Source organism: Callithrix jacchus, chromosome 3 (genome assembly GCF_049354715.1).
Source record: "Callithrix jacchus isolate 240 chromosome 3, calJac240_pri, whole genome shotgun sequence".
NCBI lineage: Eukaryota > Metazoa > Chordata > Mammalia > Primates > Cebidae > Callithrix > Callithrix jacchus.
Genome location: NC_133504.1, coordinates 105,920,841 through 105,940,165, shown reverse-complemented (window position 1 = coordinate 105,940,165; position 19,325 = coordinate 105,920,841).

The following is a 19,325-nucleotide window of genomic DNA, read 5'->3' as shown; positions in this document are numbered from 1 at the left end:
AGATTAGCTTGTTGATGTGCTACTGGATTTGGTTTGCTAGTATTTTGTTGAGAATTTTTGTGTCTAAGTTCTTAAGAAATACTGGCCTGATATTTTCCTTTTTGCATGTGTCTTTGAGAGGTTTTGGCATTAGGGTGATGCTGGCTTTGTAGAAAGAGTTAAGGAGGAGTTCCTCCTCTTTGATTTTATGGAATTATTTCTGTAGAATAGATAGTAGCTGTTTTTCTGTATGTCTCATAGAATTCAACTGTGAATCTATCTGGTCCAGCGCTTTTTATTGGTGTTAGATTATTTATGACCAATTTCATTTCTGAATTCGATATTAGTTTGTTAAGGATTTCAATGTCTTCCAGATTCAATGTTAGGAGGTTGTTTGTTTTCAGGAATTTATCCAACTCTTCTGGATTTTCTAGTTAGTGTACATAGAGATGTTCAGAAAATAGTCTGAGTACCTTTTGTAATTCTGTGGTATCAGTTATAATGTCACCTTTGTTATTTCTGATTGTGCTTATTTGAATCCTCTCTCTTTTTTTCCTTTGTTAATCTAGGTAGCAGTCTATCAATCTTGTTTATCCTTTCCAAAATCAATTTTTGTTTTCTTTAATCATTTTTAAAGATCTTTGGGCCTAAATTTCATTCAGTTCCCTTCTGATTTTATTTATTTTCTTCTGCTAGCTTTCGGGTTACTTTGTTCTTATTTTCCTAGTTCCTCTAAGTGGTATGTGAGATCATTAATTTGAGATCTTTATAACTTATTGATGTAGGCATTTAGAGATATAAACTTACCTCTTAATAATTTTTTTTTTTTGCTGAATTTGAGAGATTTTGGTATGTTGTTTCTTCGTATATTTTCATTTATTTCAAATATATTTTTGAAAAATATCTGCCTTAATTTATTTTCTTTTTAATTTCTTTCTTTTTTGAGATGGAGTTTCGCTCTTGTTGCCCAGGCTGGAGTGCAATGATGCAATCTCAGCTCACTGCAACCTCCACCTCCCTGTTCAAGTGATTCTCCTGCCTCAGCTTCCTGAGTAGCTGGGATTACAGGGATGTGCCCACACTATGCCCAGCTAATTTTGTATTTTCAGTTGAGATGGAGTTTCACCACCATGTTGGACAGGCTGGTTTCAAACTCCTGACCTTGTGATCTGCCCACTGTGGCCTCCCAAAGTGCTGGAGTACAGGCATGAGCCACCGTGCCTGGTCCTTAATTTCTTTGTTAACCCAACAGGCATTCAGAGGCAAGTTGTCTAATTTCTATTTTATTGTGTGGTTTTGCAAGATCTTCTTAATATTGATTTCTGGTTCTTTTCTACTGTGTTCTGAGAGTATGGTTGGTATGATTCTGACTTTTTTTTAAATTTTGAGACTTGCTACATAGCTGAGCATATGGTTAATCTTATAGCATGTCTGATGTGCAGATGAGAAGAATGTATATTCTATGGTTGCTGGATGGAGTAGTCTGTAAATGCCAATTAGTTCTAATTGGTCAAGAATCAAATTTAAATCCAGAATTTGTTAGCTTTCTGCCTCAACATTCTGTTTAATGCTGTAACAAGGGTGTATTGAAGTTCCTTATGTCATTGTTTGGCCTTCTAAATCTTTTTGTAACTCTAGAAAGGATCTTATGAATCTAGGTGCTCCAATGTCATGTGCATATGTATTTTGGATGGTTAAGTCTTCTCATTGAATTGAACTCCTTATCATATATAGTGTCTTTGTTTGCCTCTTTTTAATGTTTTTCATTTAAATTCTGTTTCATCTGGTATATGAACAGCAAGCTCTGCTTTTTGTTTTGTTTTCTTTTGTTTTTTTGTTTGCATGATAGAACTTTTTTCAAGACCTTACTTCAAGCCTATCGATGTCATTACCTGTGATGGATCTCTTGAAGATAGCAGATAGATGGGTCTTATTTTTCTTTCCAACTTGCCAACTCTTTGCCTTTTATCTGTGTCCTTTATACCATTTCAAGGTTAACATTGATATGTGAGGTGTTAATCCTATTACAAAGTTGCTATCTTGTTGCTTTGTAACTTCTATTACGTAATTCTAGTATCTATGGACTATGTACTTACGTGTGTTTTTGTGGTAGAGGTGTCTCTTTTTGTTTTTCAATGTTTAGAACTCCCCCGAGAATCTGGTAAGGTTGGTCTAGTGGTAATGAATTCTCTTAGTATTTGCTTGTCTGGAATAGATTTTATTTCTCCTTTGCTTATGAAGCTTAGTTGGGTGGATGGGATATGGAATCCTTTGCTGGAATTTCTTTTTCTTCATTTCTTTTCTTTTTCATTTATAGTGCTGAAAATAATTCTTCAATCTCTTCTGGCTTTTAATGTTTCTTCTTAGCAGTACACTATTAGCCTGACAGGGTTACCTCTGTATGTGATCTGACTGTTTTCTCGCTGCTTTTAAGATTTTACCATTTGCAATGAACTTAGAAACTGGTGACTATATGCCTTGGTGATGTTCATTTTTTATACTATCTTACAGGTGTTTTCCAGATTTCTTATACACAGATGTATACCCCTCTAGCAAGATTAGGAATTCTTTAAAATTAATCCCTTACATAAGTTTTCTAGGTTGATAATTTTTCTTATTTTCTCCAAGGAATGCTAACAATTTGGTTGCTTTACATAATCCTATATTTCTCAAAAACTTTGTTCATTTTTTATTTTTTTTCTTTCTGTATGACTGGGTTAGTTCAAAAGATTTTTTTTCAAGCTACAAAATTATTTCTTCTCCTTGATCTAGTCTATTGATAAAGCTTTCAATTGTGTTTCAGAATTACTTAAGCAATAGTTTTCTGCTCCAGAAGTTCTGAAAGCTTTCTGTTTAAAATGTTTATCTCTTTCTTTATTTCCTGGGTTGCTTTAAAAGATTATTTGTGCTAATTTTCAACCTTGCTCCATCTCTCATTGAGCTTCATTGTAATTCATGCTTTGAATTCTTTATCTATTATTTTTGCATTTCCATTTTGGTTAGGGATCATTACTAGAGAGATGATATGATTCTTTCGTGGTATCATAACATTCAGATTTTGTATGGTACCATAATTTTTTTTCCTTTCTTCCCTTGCCTATAATAATATTGAGTTTCTTTTTCTGTTCCTTTTTTGCCCCCACCCCTATATCAGTTCAGTCTTATATTGCTATAAAGAAATATCTGAGATTGGGTAATTTATAAAGATAAAAGTTATAATTGGCTCACAGCTCCACAGGCTGTACAGAAAATATGATGCCGGCATCTGCTTGACTTCTGCAGACACCTCGGGAAACTTACAATCATCATGAAAGATGAAGGGAGCAGGCAAATCACATGGCCAAACTTAGAGTAAGAGAGAGTAGGGGGTGAGATGCCACACACTTTTAAATGACGAGATCTCACAATGCCTCACTCAATATCACAAGGACAGTACCAAGGAGATGGTATTGAATCATTCATGAGAAAATTCCTTCATGATCCTGTCACTCCCACCAGGCCCCACCTCCAATACTGGAAATTATAATTGAACATGAGATCAAATATGTGCCCGTCTACCTTGGCCACATTCAGCTCTTACCCATAAGTACCATCTACTACCTTGTGGGTCAAACTGTATATTCCAATATAAAACCAGCTGACTAATTTAGACAGGGCAATAGAAGCAAAACCAAAAGACTCTAGACAAGATTCTGTGCAATTATATCCCCTAGCAAAGGGTTAATATATAGTTCTGAATATTTGTCCCTGCCAGACCATCACATTGAATTGTAAATCCCAGTATTGGAGGTGAGGCATGATGAGAGTGATTGCATGATGGGAGTGATTGTATCATGAGGGTAGTATTTCATGAATGGTTCGTTACCATCTCTTTAGCACTATCCTCACAATAATGATTAAGTTCTCATGAGATCTACTTATTTAAAAATGTGTTAAACCCTTCCCTCATTCTCTCTTGCTCCTGCTCTGTCCAGGGGAAGTTCCTGTTCCTCTGTTCCCTTCCACAATGATTGTAAGTTTCCTGAGGCCTACTGAGAAGCCAAACAGATTCCAAGGCTACAGCAACCACAAGAGCATGTTACGGGTGTAAGAGTAGACATACGGACTAATGGAGCAGAACAAAGAATACAAAATTGAAGCTGCACACATCAGGTCAAATGACTTTTGCTAAACAGTCAAAAAATAACAGGTGTTGATGAGACTTCAGAAGAAGGGGAACACTTATATGCTGTTGGTGGGAATGTAGATTACTCTGGCAACTGTATTAATCTGTTCTCACATTGCTATAAAGAACTGTCCCAGACTGGGTAATTTATAAAAGAAAGAGGTTAAATTGACTCACAGTTCCACATGGCTGGGGAGGCCTCAGGAATCTTACAATTATGGCAGAAGGCAAAGGGGAAGCAAAGTACTTTCTTTACAAGGTGGCAGGAGGAAGAGTGAATGCAGGAGACACTGCCACACACTTATAAAATGATTAGATTTTGTGAAGACTCATTCACAATAACAAGAACAGTATGAAGGAAACCACCTAGTCTTTCATATTACCTCCACCTAGTCTCTCCCTTGGTATGTAAGGATTATGGGGATTATGGAGATGACAATTCAAGATAAGATTTTGGGTGGGGACACAGTCAAACACTTTCATTCCAGCCCTGGCCCCTCTGAAGTCTCATATCCTCATATTTCAAAAAGCAATTATGCCTTTCCAACAGTTCTCCAAAATTTTAACTTATTCCAGCATTAGCCCAAAAGTCCAAGTCCTATGTCTCATCTGTGACAAGGCAAGTCCCTTCTGTCTATGAGCCAATAAAATCAAAAGCAAGTTAGTCCCTTCCTAAATACAATGAGGGTATAGGCATTGAGTAAATACAACCATTCCAAATGGGATAAAATGGCCAAAATGAAGGGCCTACAGCCCCCATGCAAGTTTGAAATCCAGTGGTGCAGTCAAATCTTAAAGCTGCCAAACGATATCCTTTGACTCCAAGTCTCACATCCAGGTCATGCTGATTCAAGAGGTGGACTTTCATGGCCTTGGAAAGCTCTGTTCTTGTGACTTTGCAGGGTACAGGCCCTCTTGGCTGATTTCATGGGCTGGTATTGAGTGTCTGTGGCTTTTCCAGGCATAGGGTGCAAGCTGTTGGTGGATCTACTGTTCTGGGTGCTAGAGGACCATGCCCCTTTTCTCACAGCTCTACTAGGCAGGGCCCCATTGGGAACACTGTGTAGATTTCTGACTCCCATCTTTCTTCCACACTGTCCTAGCAGATGTTCTCCATGAGGGCTGCACCCCTGCAGCAAATGTCTGCCTCAGCATCCAGGTGTTTCCATACATCCTCTAAAATCTAGGCAGAAGTTCCCAATCTCAATTCTTAACTTCTGTATACCTGCAAGCTCAACATCACAGGTAAGCCACCAAGGCTCAGGGCTTGCACCCTCTGAAACAATGGCCTGAGCTGTACATTGGCCTCTTTTACCCACACCTGGGATGAAGGGCACTAAATCCTAGGACTGCACAAAGCAGCAAAGCCCTGGGCCTGGTCACAACACCAATTTTATCTCATAGGCCTCTGACCCTACGATGGCAGGGGCTGCTGTGAAGACCTCTGACATATCCTGGAGACATTTCTGCATTGTCTGGGTGATTGACATTTGGTTTCTCCTTTCTTGTGCAAATTTCTGCAGCAGGCTTAAATTCCTTCTCAGAAAAGTGGTGATATATTTTGGCTGTTTCCCCACCCAAACTCTCATCTTGAATTGTAATCAGAATTGTAATCCCACATGTGGAAGGAAGGACCTCATGAAAGGTGATTAGATGATGGGGGTGATTCCCCCATACTGTTCTCATGATAGTGAGTGAGTTCTCACAAGATCTGATGGGTTTATAAGGGACTTTTCCCCTTTTCACTCTGCATTTCTCTCTCTTGCTGACATGTGAAGAAAGACATGTTAACTTCCCCTTCTGCCGTAATTGCAAGTTTCCTGATGCCTCCCCAGCCACGCTGAACTGTGAGTCAATTAAACCTATTTTCTTTATAAATTACCCAGTGTCTCATGGCTTTATAGTTATATGAGAATGAACTGATACAGTAAACTGAGTCACAGCAGGTGGGATGCTGCTGTAAGGAAACTCCAAAATGTGGAAGCAACTTTGGAATTGGGTAACAGGCAGAACCTGGTACAGTATCAAGGGCTCAGAAGAAGAGAGGAAGATGTGAGAAAGTTTGGAACTTCCTAGAGACTTGTTGAATGGCTGTAACAAAAATGCTGATAGTAATATGGACAATGAAGTCCAGGATGAGGTGGTCTTAGATGGAGATGAGGAACTTGTTGGCAACTGGAGTAAATATGACCCTTGCTACACTTTAGCAAAGAGACTGGTGACTTTTTGACCACTCCTTAGAGATCTGTGGAACTTTGAACATGAGAGAGATGATTTACGGTATCTGGCAGTCTTTGACGGACTGTTAGAAAGGAATAATTTTGTTTTGAAATGTGAGGACATAAGATTTGGGAGGGGCTGGGGGCAGAACGATATGGTTTGACTGTGTCTCTACCCAAAAATTTCATCTTAAATTAATCAGAATTGTAATTTGCACATGTTAGGGGAGGGACCTCATGGGAGCTGATTAAAAGATGGAGCAGTGCCCCCAAGCTATTCTCATGATAGTGAGAATATATAAAACCATCTGCTATTAAAATAACAGATGGTTTTATAAGGGGATTTTACCCCATTGCCCTGCACTTCTGTCTCCTGACCCTATGTGAAGAAGGATGTGTTTGCTTTCCCTTTGCTATGATTGTAAGTTTCCTTGTAAACTGTGCAGAACTGTGAGTGAATTGAACCACTTTTTAAAAATAAATTATGCAGTCTCAGGTATGTCCTTATAGAATCATGAGGACAGACTAACACAATGGGATTTTCTTTTCTATTGCAACATCAGGTGCAAATTTTTCAAATGTTTATGCTCTACTTTTCTTTTAAACATGAATTTCAATTCTAAACCATTTGTTTGTAAAATTGTGTGCTTTTAAGAACACCCAAGTCACCTCTTGAACACTTCATTGTCTAGAATTCTTCTGCCAGATACTCTAAATCATCTGTCAAGTTCAGTGTTCCACAGATCTAGGGAAAGGGCAAAATGCCACCAGCCTCTTTGCTAAAGCATAGCAAGAATCACCGTTATTCTAGTTCGCAGTAAGCTTCTTATCTCCATATGAGACCACCTCTGCTTGGACTTCATTGTCCTTATCACTATAAGAAATTTGCTAAAACCATTCAACAAATCTTTAGAAAGTTCTAAACTTTCTCACATCTTTCTTTATTTTTCTGAGCCCTCTAAACTGTTCCAACCTCTGCCTGTTACCAAATTCCAAAGTTATTTCTATATTTTCATATATCTTTATAGAAGTACCACCACTCTACTTGTACCAATTTACTGTATTAGTTTGTTCTCACACTGATATAAAGAACTGCCTGAGACTGAAAAATTTATAAAGGAAAAAGGTTTAATTGAATCACTGTTCTGTATGGTTGGGTAGGCCTCAAGAAACTTAAAATTATGGAAGAAGGCAAGGGGAAGCAGGATACCTTCTTTAAAAGGCAACAGGAAGGAGAGTAATTGCAGAAGGCACTTCCAAAAACTTATAATACCATCAGATATTGTGAGAATTCACTCATTATCAAAAGAAAAGCATACGGGACACACTTCCATGATTCAGTTACCTCCACCTGGTCTCTCCCTTGACACATGAGACTTGTGGGGATTACAATTCAAGATGATATTTTGCATTGGCACACAGGCAAACCATATCAGCAATTTTGGTTAGCATTTTGGAGATTTCTCAAAGAACTGTGAGTTGAACCCACCATTTGGCTGTGCAATCCCATTACAGGGTGTATACCCAAAGAAAATTGTTTGACCAAAAAGAGAAATGTACTCATAAGCTTATTGCTGCACTATTCACAATAGCAAAGACATGGAATAAACCCGGGTGTTCATTAGTGGTGCATTAGATAAGGAAAATGTGGTATATGTACACTATGAAATGCTATGGAATACTATGCAGTCTTGAAAAAGTATAAAATCATGTCTTTTGCAACTGGTAACCATTATCCTAAGTGAACACAGAAACAGAAAAATAAATACTGTGTTTTTTCACTTATAAGTGAGTACACATGGCATAAAAATGGGAATAATAGACATTGGGGAATACAAGAGGTGTGAGGGAGAGAAGAGGGTAAGTACCAAAACAAACCATCTATTGGGTACTATGCTAACCACCTGGGTGACAGCTTCATTAATACTTCAAACCTCAGCATCATGCAATATACCTATGTAACAAACCTGCATTGTGCCCCCCGATTCTAAAAGAAAAGTTGAAAAATAGGGAAGTAAATATGACATAAAAGTTATCAGTTTAGATACATCCAATTCACTCATTTTTTTTCTTTTGATGTTTGTGCTTTTGGTGTCATATCGATGTAGGATAATCAAGATCATGAAGATTTATTCCTACATTTTCTAAGCATTTCATACTTTTAGCTTTTACATTTATGTATTTGAGTTAACTTTAATTTATAGTGTTAACTCAAAAAGGTTTGAGTTAACTTTTATTTATAGTGTGAGGTAGAAGATACACCATTTTTTGTTTGTATGTGAGTGCCCACTGATTTAGCACTACTTGTTAAAGATAATACTCTTTCCCCTATTGAATAGTCTTACCACCCTTATCAGAAATCAGTTGACCATCAATGGATAGGTATTTTTTTAAACTTTCAATTATATTTTTTCAATTCATAGATCTGTCTTTATGCTATCACCACACTCTTTTGATTACCAGTGCTTTGTATAAGTTTCAAAATTTTGAAATCAGAATCTTCCAACTTTCTTCTTCTTTTTGAAAGATTGCTTAGCTATTTTGAATTTTAATATAAATTTTAACAAAAGCTTGCCAATTTCAGAATAAACACCAGCTGAGATTACAAAAGAGATTGCATTTAATCTGTAGATCAATTTGAGAAATACTTTCATATTAGCAACATTACACTTTCCACTTTATGAATATGACAATTTAAAGTTTTAGTCACCTTTAATTTCCTTCAAAAATATTTTATTTCACAGTACAAATTTTGCACCTTTCTAATTGAGTTAAATTGAAGAATTTTCTAAGTTTCATTATAGAAATAATTTAGTTAAGTGGAATTGTTTTCTAAATGTCCTCTAATTGTTCATCATTAGTTTAAAGAAATACAGTTGATTTTGTGTATTGATCTTGTACATGGATATTTCTTTTTTTGTTATTTCTTACACATTTTATTCTATTTGCTGTCCATACCATTTTTCTTTCTAATTCTATTTATTTGTCTTTTGTTTTCTTTTTATATTTGTTTTTATGATAAAAGAATGTCAGATTTTGTTACGTGTTTTTCTGTTTATAGAGAGGGTTATAAGACTTTTATCATTTATCTATAGATAAAAGGTATTTCATGCATTTATTATGAATGCTAACCTAACCTTATATTTCTAGAGTATATCCCTCTTGGTCATGGGACAGTATTTTTTTTATGCTGCCCAATCTGGTGTGTTAGTATTTTGTTGATAATTTGTGCATATCTATTCATAAGAGTCATTGATCATAAGTTATGTTTTCCTGTAATGTTTTTCTCTGGTTTTAGATCAGGGTCATATTATTCTCACAGAACTAGTCAGGCAGTTGTTCCCTTTTCTTCTATTTTTTGAAGACTTTGTAAAAAAAAAAAAAACTGGTGTCAATTTATTCTTTAAATGTTTGCTAGCACATACCAGTAAATTATTCTGTATCTAAGCATTAGTTTATGGAAATTTTTTTAATTAGTAATTCATTTTTATACTTATTGTTTATTGAGATTTTATTTTTATTTTTGAATGAGTTTTGGGTTTTCCTTTTCTTCTAAGAATTTGTCTTTCAACATTTTTATTATGATGTGTTTGTGTATGAACATGTTTATGTTTATATTTCTCAAAGCTTGTTGAACTTCTTGGATGTGTAAATTAATGTTTTCCATCCAATTTGTAAAGTTTTCAGGCATTGTTTTTTTAAATGTCTCTGTTACTTTCTCACCTTTCCCTCTATTGCTCCCATTGTGTGTGTTTTGTTTTGCTTAATGTATCCCACAGCTCTCTGAGTATCTGTTCATTTTTCTTCATTGTTTTTTCACTCTCCTTTGGGTTGCACAACCTCTATCGATCCATTTTCACATTTGCTGATGCTTTTCTTCTGCCGTCTCAATCTCCTTTTAGACTGTTGTGGCACATTTTTCTTTGAGTTATTTTATTTTCAACTCAACTTTCATTTGGTTGTTACATAATTTTGTACCTGTTTTATTATGTATTTGATGCTTTATTATCATAAAATATTCCCTCTGATTCTTTAGCATGGGATTCTTTAGTACTTTGTAAATGCTTATAATAGCTGTTTTGCAGTACTTTTTTGGTTTAACTTGATATTTAACTCTTCTTAGATACAGTTTTTATTGTTTGCTTCCCCTTCCCCACAACTGCCTGTATGGGTCACACTTTCCTATATCCATTGAACTTAGTAACTTTATATTGAAAACTCAGCACTTTAAATCATATATTGTAGCAGCATACCTCATATCTTTCAGGGACTTGTTTTAATTGACCTATTTAGTGATTTTGCTGGACAGTTTTGTGGAAATCTATTTAATCAACAATGTAAAGCCTGCCCATATCAGGAAGATGTTATCGTTCTTGACTGGGAGCTGGGCTGGGCATAGGGAGTCTTTTTTTTTGGCAACATTCAAGTGGACCTGCCATCATGCTGAGCTGGTTGGGGTATACAAAGAAGGAGTGTGTTGCAGCTCAGTTACCAGAGACACTTAATGATCTCATTGAGATTTAGTAGAATTTCCTGAATAAATATTATTTCATCTCTTGTAGGCCCTTAGGACCTCCAGGTACACTAATTTTCTTTAATAATTTTCACCTGTTGCAGTTGCTTATCTGGTAAGCAAATTCATGAAACTCTCCCCACTATCATTCAGCAAGTGAATCTGTTCACAATTAGCTTCAGCTAGTTTGCTTCCCTAATGTATACATTAGGCCTTTCTGTTTCCTTTGAAGTATACCTTATTCATATAGCATTACATATCCCTGGCAAATAGTTTGTCTTAAACTTATATTAATTAAGAGTCTATTATGACCATGTTATGGAATAAATATTTGTGCCATCTCAAAATTTATATTTTGAAATTCTGAGACCTAATATAATAGTATAGGAAGTGGGGCCTTTGGGAGGTAGGTAAGGTCATGAGGGTGGAGACTTTACGAATGAGATTATGCTCTTATAAGAGACATGAGAGCTTGCTCTCACTTTCTCTGTTCTGTACTATAAGGACACAACAATATAGCCATTTGTTAACCAAGAAGGGTGCTGTCAGCAGACCTTGATCTTGTACTTCACAGGCTCTATACAGTTTTCCATATGGCTATACCAGTTTACATTCCCATCAAAACTGTTTTCTTTTCTCCATATCCTTGACAATACTTGTTATCTTTTGTCTTATTTGGTAATAACCATTCTAACAAGTGTAAGGTGATATCTCATTGGGGTTTTGATTTGTATTTCCCCAAAAATTAGTGATGTTGATCACTTAAAATATATCATTTTTAATGGATGAATGATATTCAATTGTGCATACATATCACATTTTCTTTATTCATTCATCTATTAATGGACACTTTGGTTGCTTCTAGAACTTGGCTATTGTGAATAGTGCTACAATGAACATGGGTATTTTAAACATTCTCCTTTTTCTAAGTCACTATATCTCATGCAGGGATAATTTTGCCCCTCTAGAGACATTGTCAATAACTGAAGACATTGTTGATTGTCATAAGTCAGGTAGGGATAGACCTAAATCGACATTTCTCAAAAGAAAAAATACAAAAGACAAATGGGTAAATGACAAAGGGCTTTAAATTGTTATTCCTCAAAGAAATGTATATTTAACCATAATGAAATATTACCTCATATCTGCTAGAATGGCTATTTTCAGAAACACAAAAGACAACAGCATTGGTGAGAATATAGAGGGAATCCTTGAACATTGTTGTCAGGAATCTAAGCTAATACAGCCATTATGGAAAACAGTATGTAGTTTCATCAGAAAACAAAAAATAGAATTACCAGATATCTTAATCCTTTAGCTCTTCAAGAATAGAATGCCACAGACTAGCTAATTTATAATGGACAGAAACTTATTGGCTCACAGTTTTGGAGCCTGGTAAGTCCACTTACAAGGTGTCAGTAGGTCAGGTGTCTGTTAAGAGCTTGGTATCTGCTTCCGTGAATGCTGAATCCTCTGGAGAGGAGAAACACGCTTCCTCACATAGCAGAAGAGTAGGAAAGCTAAAAGGGAATGAGAAAGAAAAAGAGAGAGAGAGAGAGAGAGAGAGAGAGAGAAAGAGAGACCACTCCTAAAAGCCCCTTCTAAAAGATATTAAACACACTCATGATGGTAGAGTCTCATTTCTAAGGAAAATGAATATATTCCTAGATACATAAAACCTATCAAGATTGAATCATGAAGAAATAGAAAAGTTGAACAAACCAATAATGAATAAGAAGATTTGAATTATTAAAAAAAATGTTTCCCATCAAAGAAAATCCCAGCACCTGGTGGTTTCACTGGTGAATTCTACTAAACATTTCAGGGAAAAACTAATACCAATCTTTCTCAAATGTTTCCAAAAATTGAAAAGGAGAGAATTTTACTAATTCACTTTACCATGTTACCACAGCCAGACAAGAACATTACAATAAAGAAAGCAACAGGCTGATAGTCTTGGTGGACATACATGCAAAAATTCTCAGCAAAATACTAGCAAACCTAATTAAACAACACATTTAAAAACTCCATCATGATAAGTGGGATTCATCCCTGATATGCAGGGAAGGTTCAACATATGCAAACCAATAAATGTGATACATCAATTTAACACAATGAAGAAAAAACATATGATTGTCTCAGATCTTCATCTTCATCTTAGATGAAAAAAAAAAAGTTGGCAAAATTTGGTATCTTTTTATAATAAAACTCTGACCAAATTAGCTAAGGAATGTACCTCAACACAATAAAGACCATGTATGAGAAGCCCACCACTAATAAACTCAGTTATAAAAAATTGGAAGCCTTTCCTCTGAGATGCAAAACAAGACAAGGATGCCTATATATTGATACTTCTATTCAACATAGTATTGGGCATTACATTTTAGTTTCTCACAAAACTAAAAATACTATGGTAAGACCCAGGAATCAATACTATGGATATTTACCCAAAATATTTGAAGCCAGTTTGTCAAACTGATCTGAAATCAGATATCTGCACACCCATGTTCATTATAGCATTATTCACAATAGCCACAATATCGGATCACCAAAAGTGTCCGCCAAAAGATGAATGGATAAAGAAAATGTAGTAACATTGTGTAATGGAGTACTATTCAGCTTTAGAAAAGAAGGGAATCTTCATCATTTGCAACAACATGAATGGAATTGGAAATCATTATGCTAACAAAACCAGGCATAAAAAGACAAATTCCGCATGTTCTCACTCGTATGTGCAATCTAAAACAAACTCACAGAAGCAGAGAATAGAATGATGGTTACTTAGTGTAAGGGAACTTGGAGGTAGTGGGGAGATGATGATCAAAGCACAAAATCTCAAAAAACAAAATAAGTGTATTATTTATTTAAGATGTATTGTACAACATAATGAATATATTAATAATATTATATTGCACATTTCAAAATTGCTAAGAAAGTAAATTTCAAATGTTTCCACCACAAAAGTAAGTATTTGAGGTGATAAATATGTGAATTAGCTTGATTTAATTATTCCACATTGTATTCATAAATCATAACATCACTTTCTACTTTATAAATGTATACAATTATAAATTGTTAACTAATAGTAAAAAAATTAACTTCTGATGGATCTCAGGTTCTGAAAATATTCCTCACACATTTACAATAGTGGACAAATACAGTGAGAGGCAGGAGTTTCTGATGGCATCAGAGATTCCCACTTATTGGTGTACATACTCTGCTAAATTCTTTTTCCTTAAATGTGAGCAGGATTTATGAACACAATGGTGTATCACTCCTGTAATTATTTCATTACATGGCAAGAGATATTTTGAAGATGACTTTAAGATCCATGATTATTTAAATTCATTAAAAAGGAAATTATCTCAGGTGGGCCTCACCTAATCAGCTGAGTCCTTAAAAGGGATCAGAAAGGCCAGGTACCCTGACTCATGCTTGTAATCTCAGCATTTTGAGAGGCCCAGGCAGGTGGATCACAAGGTCAAGAGATGGACGCCATCCTAGCCAACTTGGTGAAACCCTGTCTCACTAAAAATATAAAAATTAGCTGGGCATGGTGGCACACACCTGTAGTCCCAAATACCCAGGAAGCTGAGGCAGGAGAATTGCTTGAACCTGGGAGGCAGAGGTTGCAGTGAGCTGAGATCCTACCACTGCATTCCAGCTTGGTGACAGAGTGAGACCCTGTCTCAAAAAAAAGAAAAGAAATCAGAAATATTTGAGCCAAGAGAGATTGTCCTGCTAGCTTTGAAGAGGTATAGCTTATGTTGTGAGCTGCCTATGGAGGATTTATATTGCAAGGATCTTAACTCAGATTCTAGGAACCGTGTGTATTTCCTGGTTGATGCCAGTGAGAAAACTAGGTCTACAGTCTTATATGTAAAAATCACTGAACTTCATTAACAACCAACGATCTTGAAAGAGGATCTCAAGCCTCAGATTACACTGCAACCTAGTCAATATCTTGATATTAGTCTGGTGAGAACCTGTGCGGAGCACCTAGCTTAGCCATGCTCAGATTCCTGCTCCATAGAAAGTGTGAGGTAATAAATTTGTGTTGTTTTAAGCTGTTAAATTTGTGTAATTGTTTGATGTGGCAATATGTTTGTTCATTCTTGAGGGACAAAAGAAATAAAAAGTAGTGGATGAGAGGTATCAAGTTTTTGGAAAATTAAAATAAGCCAATAAAAATTGGTAACTAAGGTCAAAAGAAAATAAATCTAATGTACCATCAGAAATAGGAAATGATAAGAAGAGCTTATTTACCCTGCAGAGGCAAAAGACATGAACATGCAGGTATTGAAGGGGACTCATTAAAAGGGCTTACATTTTCTCTCATCCTTACAGAAGACCAGAGATTTGTTTTTTGAAGAAATTTAACTGGAGTCCCTATACTTAGGATATTGGGAAGCACAGGCCTTGGGATATGCTTGAGTACTGCACAGTAGGGTTGCAGAACCGCCTTCACACTGCCACAGAGGTATACTTCAAACAGAGGTGAATGGTGAACTACATTTTTTTATTGTACTTTAGGTTCTGGGGTACATGTGCAGATCATGCAGGATTGTTGCATAGGTACACACATGGCAATGTGGTTGGCTGCCTCCATCCCCCCATCATCTACATCTGGCATTTCTCCCCATGTTATCCCTCCCCAACCTCCCCACCCACCCCCACTGTCCCTCCCTTGGCCCCCTCCCAACAGACCCCAGTGTGTGATGTTCCCCTCCCTGTGTCCATGTGTTCTCATTGTTCAACACATGCCCATGAGTGTGAACATGCAATGTTTGATTTTCTGTTCTTGTGTCAGTTTGCTGAGATTGATGGTTTCCTGATTCATCCATGTCCCTACAAAGGACATGAACTTAACCTTTTCTTATGGCTACATAGTATTCCATGGTGTATATGTGCCACATTATTTTTTGTCCAGTCTATCGTCGATGGGCATTTGGGTTGGTTTAAAGTCTTTGCTATCATAAACAGTGCTGCTATGAACATACATGTGCATATGTCTTTATAACAGAATGATTTATAATCCTTTGGGTATATACCCAGTAATGGGATTGCTGGGTCAAATGGAATTTCTATTTCTAGGTCCTTGAGGAACTGCCACACTGTCTTCCACAATGGTAGAACTAGTTTACACTCCCACCAGCAGTGTAAAAGTGTTCCCATTTCTCCACATCCTCTCCAGCATCTGTTGTCTCCAGATATTTTAATGATCGCCATTGTAACTGGCATGAGATGGTATCTCAATGTGGTTTTGATTTGCATTTCTCTAATAATCAGTGATGATGAGCATTTTTTTCATAAGTTTGTTGGCCTCATATATGTCTTCCTTTGAAAAGTGTCCGTTCATATTCTTTGCCCACTTTGGATGGTTTTTTTTTTTTATTGTAAATCTGCTTTTGTTCTTTGTAGAGTCTAGATATTAGCCGTTTGTCAGACAGGCAGATTGCAAAAATTTTTTCCCATTCTCTTCATTGACAGTTCACTCTAATGATTGTTTCTTTTGCTGTACAGAAGCTCTGGAGTTTAGATTCCATTTGTCTATTTTGGCTTTTGTTGCAAATGCTTTTGGCATTTTAGTCATGAAGTCCTTACCTACGCCTATGTCCTGAATGGTTTTGCCTCGGTTTCCTTCTAGGGTTTTTATGGTGTTAGGTCTTATGTTTAAGTCTTTAATCCATCTGGAGTTAATTTTAGTGTAAGGTGTCAGGAAGGGGTCCAGTTTCTGCTTGAACTACATTTTTACAGAAATTGCTCAATCCCAAAAGGAAGGATATTGAAGTGCTGACATGCCATTTTCCTGTTTATCTATTAATGTTGCTCATCTGTTAATAATTTCTACCCACATCCTCAGAACTTTTGACAATCTCCTCTGTGATTTGCTTCATTTTTCATGTGAGACCAAAAACAGAAAGAGATTGAAGAAAGCTTAAGAGTAATGGGACTTCAAAAACAAACAGGAAACATGATAACAAAACTCAATAGTGATAATGGATACAGAAGATATAGAAATACTTTCAAAATTATTTTAAAAAATGATTTTTTAAACTAACATTTTATACCCATTCTAAAATTAATGGTAAAGGGAGAATAAGTCACCTATCAACATTGAAGTTTTCAATCTATAGCTCTCATACGCTGCTTTATAAGCTGCCTAGTGGGATTAAGTGGGAAAAAGAAAGAGAAAATATACATGCCATTTATCCAAGAATAGATCAAATACCCACCATTTGAAAATCCATTTATAAATTTGAAAATAAAATTTCATAGTAGAAATATCATAGAGCTGTTGAAGACTAGGGGAAAATGATGATATACACATAGAAAATTAGAGGTATAAAAATAAAAAATTGTAAGGGAAAGAATATCTAACCAATGTAAATTACTTGGCTGAACCATATTTAGTATTTATGTAGTCAAAATAATATACATACCCATAGTATTGATTCAATCACAGTTGTGCTAAAATTACAATGAGGAAGAGGGAATAAGGAGTTGAGGAGAATAATGGTGTTAATTCCTGAACTATTATAATAGAAAACAAATACATATATAAAACTGATAAATATAAATTTGACAATATAGTCATATTTACTTATGCTTACAGCATTATCACATCAAACAAGTTTAAAAAGCAAGGAAAAAAAGATGTGGAAAGCAAGAGTTACAGAACGAAGAACTGCTTCATTCTGTAATAAACTTTACAATACTAGTTCATTTTCTTTAAATATGTAATTGCATCATTTATAAATAAGAAAATTATAAGAAAATGAGATTAAATACTCTCTCATATTTGTACAATATTTTTTCCCAATTTTGATGAAGAACTAAAGATATAACTTATTCACACAGTTAATAAAAAGTAAAGTTGAGACACAAGTTTAATTCATCATTCTGCCTTTAAAGTCAATCCTCAATTCCCTATACCATATTCACAGTATAATTAGGGACAAGTAACAATAATACACATTAAGTGTTATAAAATTTGTTAATTTGAAACAAAAAGCATATGAATTAGTTTTCTAGAGCTGGCACAATAAATAATCATGAATAGCCTGTTGTAAAATAATAGAAAATGAATTTCTTATACTTCTGGAGGCCAGAAACAAGATTGGTTTCTTTGCAATCCTGAGTCTGGTTCCATGCCTTTCTCTTAGCTTCTGATGGTTGCTGGCAATACTTGTCATTTGTAGATATATCACTCCTGTCTTTGCCTCTGCCTTCACATCTCCTCCCACTTTCTGTCTTCTATCTTGGACAAAGATTTAGGATCTGCCTGATTAATCTAGGATGATCTGATCTAAATATTATTAATTCAACTACTTTGCAAAGACACATATAAGGTCATATTGACAAGTACCACACGAACATATCTTTTGGGTGGCTACTATTTAAACACTATTGCATAGTGTTTAAATCCCATTTTTTACACCTTATTATTCTTCATTTTTCTGTTGATGAATACTGCCATTGAGTTAACTGAGTTTCCTTATGTATATGATTATATAAAATTTGCAATTAGTATATTTTTTCCAAGATATAGAATCCAGTACTATCTTTGAGAACAGGTAAAGTTGAAGTCTGCATGATATTGTCTCAGAGTACAAAAAAAGCCACATGTTTTTATTGTCAAAAGAACACTCCCTCCTTTGAATTACTAAAGAGCTGATTACCAAAAAAAAAAAAAAAAAACGGCATTTACAATTATCTCTTGCTTTCTAATGAGGGTGGGTCCTAGATGATATTCAGAGGGACTTTTCTTTGATAAATGAGGCAATGTTTCTGAATGGGTGCATTTGGGAGAAAAAAGACAGTAAAATTAGTTTGCTTTAAAATAATGAGGCATAGTAAAGACTCAGAGCAAATAAAGAGTAAGGAAGGGTGAAAAAGCAAGACTGCATGTACACAGAGGCAGGTAAATTGTGCCATCGTTGTGGAAAGTTAGATATTTAGTGTGGAATTACATCAACAGAGAATTAATGAATTTTTATGTCATGGAGGAAGTAGTGGAAGTCACCATACTTTGAAATCTCTGTTATACCTATATTAGCTGCTGTTGCTTTATAAGATGCATTATTTTAAAGAGGATGCCATAAAGTCCTGCTTCGAAGTTGGTCTGGAGAAAATAGAGGCTTCCCATGGGAGATGGATCACATTTAAAACTAAAGTTTATATTTCCCATATATGGTTAAATAAATCCAATCAGTTGTTTTACACTTAAGATTTGATTTTGCTAACAGTTTGAAAGGGGTATCAAGGGCACAACTGATTAGAGATTAAATAGAGGGAGGAAAGAGTAAAAAAGAATGAGTCATCTCATGGCATAACTGGATATTTTATTCAGAAATACACCTGGAATATATCCCTTGTTACAAATATCAAACCAACACATTATATATTGCATCATTCACATTCTCTAGTCAAATTCCTTCAACCATGA